The sequence below is a fragment of the Penaeus monodon genome, chromosome 9, assembly GCF_015228065.2.
Source record: "Penaeus monodon isolate SGIC_2016 chromosome 9, NSTDA_Pmon_1, whole genome shotgun sequence".
Taxonomy (NCBI): Eukaryota; Metazoa; Arthropoda; class Malacostraca; order Decapoda; family Penaeidae; genus Penaeus; species Penaeus monodon.
Genome location: NC_051394.1, coordinates 21,649,787 through 21,653,313, shown reverse-complemented (window position 1 = coordinate 21,653,313; position 3,527 = coordinate 21,649,787).

Sequence of the window (3,527 nt, the reverse complement as noted above, 5' to 3'; positions counted from 1 at the left end):
TTTTCAAATTATGTGCAACCCTAGCAAGAGGCATCCCAAGATCTATGTTCACAGTATGTTTGTAGGCTTCGCCAATTTGTCTACGTGGTCGTGCTTGCGTACGCCAACATGAGATGGTATCCATACAAACTGAATGTTGAAATTGCGCTCTATTGCATAAGTTACGTTGCGCTTAATGCAAGCGTACCTGCCCTTTGAAAGAATGAAGAGCATTTGAGAATCACAAAAAACTCTCCAGAGCCCCAAGACATTAAGAATTCCGTTGCAAGGAGTATACCTGCCAACTCCTTTTTATGTAGTGCTGGCCCAATTTTGCACTCATATTACTTGATTTGTAGTAAGTCATTTTTTCTATATAGCGCAAGCACAACCATCTTCCCCAAAATAGATTATGTTCCCTTATTGTTGCTAACACAAATTGTTGAACACGCAGTTATGTGTTTTTTTTTTTTTTTTTTTTTTTTGACACTTTTTTTTAAGGTACACGATCGAATTTATGAAAGATACATTATAGCCCAGCTCAATAATTTACCCCGGGTGCCATAGCTTACTAATTTCCCAGGATAATTTTCTCGGTTTGCAGTGTGAAAAGCTGATTTAGGTCAAGAAAAACAGTGTGCTTCCTGGGGTTAGAATTTGAAAAGTACTCTGCCAAGCAAAGTTGTCTGCTACGACCCGAAAGAAAACGTACAGTTTGTGAGATAATTTACCTTGTAACCTGTACCTGAGTCTGTTCAAAATTATTATCTCTAGAATTCTGCATACACATGATGTTAGTGAAATTTGGCGGTATTTATCAGTGTTAGGTTTGGTATATGGATGATTAGACTGCGCGCCCAGGGGCCAGGTAGAATACTTTGTGATAAACTTAACCTGTACAGGTGCAAAAGGAGATTGCCAGGTATTTTGAGTTTATAAGGCGGAAGACACCATAGGTAATTCTATCATCACCTGGGGGGGACGCTTTTCCTTGATTGTGCATTGTCCAGTTCCCACTCAGTGATCTCAGCAAAGTCTGAGGGGTCAGTATCAGAACATCCAATCTCAATGGCAAGTTTACGTGAAATTTTAGACTTACTAAAAGGATTCTAAATATTTGGGAAATGAGTTCAATTAGACTCTCCGCCAAAGGACTAAGGAGCATATCTGTTTGTGCAAGGGGACTATTGAAATGCGGGTTGTTAGTTGGTTTGCTTGAGAGTCGATTATTTTTTTTCAGACCTCAGACATTGAGGTTTTATTTTTAAATTCCTGTTTTCCCGCTTTTGTTCCCTTAATAGGTAGGTCACCGACCCCTTTAGGTTGTTTTGAGGGGTTGTGAGTTGTTGCTTATGCTTCTGACTTTCCATGCACAAGATCCTTTCCTTTTACGCAATCTAGCCTGCCTCCGCCACGTGAGTTTCCCGGGTCTGTATCAAAAAAACGGTCATATGTCGATCGCTCACAAAATATCGGAACTCTTGCCATTTTCATTAAATTTACTATCTCCAAGGTATAATGTCTAGCATTAAAATCTCCCATGCATATTGTGCCGTGATTCTAAAATTTTGGGCAGTGAATCATTTTGAAACTTTTACACCTTGTGTATACACTGTACAGAAAGAAAAAACCCAGAGGCTGTTCGAATATGTAAATGCTGGTATTGCACATTATTGTCATCAGAATTATGCACCCCTTATGGAGTATGGTGTCACTGACACAAGTCAATAGGCCTTTTATTCCTGTGTTCGTATGAAGTAGTACCCTCTAATTCTAGGTGATGTGAAGGGCTCTTGTAACAGATAACGTCAAATTACTTTTATTAATATGGTAAAGCAAGTCATTAATGCTACGGTTGACACCACGTATATTCCATGAAAAAAGTAATTGTTTCTTGTCCCCCATCACACCCTAAGATTAGCTGCTTGGTTAAATCTATGTCTGATGAAGCCCTTTAGTCTGCATATGTCTTGTATAGCATTACAATTACAATCTGTGTTGCATCTTGTTTATTTGCACAGATTCTGCGCATTTTCCTCATATTGATATCAGACTTAAATCCCTAGCTGGTGTTTTCCCACAGTTCTCTGTTTTCTGCACATCTTCGTCGGCGTTATTTTCAGTCATCACCGCTTTCAGATGATTCGTCGATGGTATCTTGCATAATATCAGAGACCTCATTAGTATTTTCAAAAATCATAACATCATTAGGAAGCATATTTTTCCCCGTCTACTCTATCACTTGTTCTTTCCATTAACATTTTTTTTCAGTTCAGCACAATCTTGCCGTTCCCTGATTCTTTCACCATTGGCTACTTCTGTGGCACTGTTTTCCCGGGATAGGGAATCCACCTGGCAGTTGCGGGAATTCCTGAGGGTTGGTGACGTCACGCGGCACTGGGTGGGGTTTTAGTGGGGGTGGACACTGCCCCCACTGCGGTCGTTGGGTACGGCCGGGGAAGGGGGGGGGGGTGAGCGAGGCGGATTGTGGGGGCAGTTACGGTGCCAAGGCCGTCACACCTTGCGCTCTGCACCTAACGCACCTCTTCAAGATGGTGGCGGTGGTCTTCGTTGTCGTTGTCCTTCTCGTTGTCTTTTGTCTGGTGAGCGTCTGCACAGACAGCATAAGCGGTTTCTTTCCTGCAATATTTTGATACTGTGTGTGTGTGTGTGGTGTGTGTGTGTAGGGGTAAATAAATCAGGCATAAAAAAAAATCCGAGAGTTTTGTTCCGCCTTAGAGTAATCGATAATGACTGACAGATAAGTGATATTGTTATATATATATATATATAATATATATATAAAATAATATATATATATATATATATATATATATATATATATTGGTGTTGCGTGTGTGTGTTGTGTGTGTGTGTGTGTGTGTGTGTGTGTGGTGTGTGTGTGTGTGTGTGTGTGTGGGGTGTTGTGTGTGTGTGTGTGTGTAGGGGTATGTCTATCTATCAACTCTCTCTCTCTCTTTATGAATATATATATATAATATATATATAATATATATATATATATATATATATATATATATATATATATACACTATGTTTGTGTGTGTGTGTGCGTGAGAGAGAGAGAGAGAAGAGAGAGAGAGAGAGAGAGAGGAGAGAGAGAGAGAGAGAGAGAGAGAGAGAGAGAGAGAGAGAAGAGAGAAGAGAAAGAGAAATGTGTATATATGTAGATATATATAACATATGATATATACAATATAATACACACACACACACACACCCCACACCACACACACACACACACACACACACATAAAATAATAAAATATATATATATACACACCAAAACACACACATACACACACCCCACACACACACACAACACACCCCACACACACACACACACACACATATATATATATATATAATATATATATATATATATATATATATATATATATTATATATTTTATATATATATATAATATATATATATATGTGGGTGTGTGTGTGTTGTGGGTTTGGGGAGAGAGAGAGAGAGAGAGAGAGAGAGGAGAGAGAGAGGTGAGAGAGAGAGGGGGAGAGAG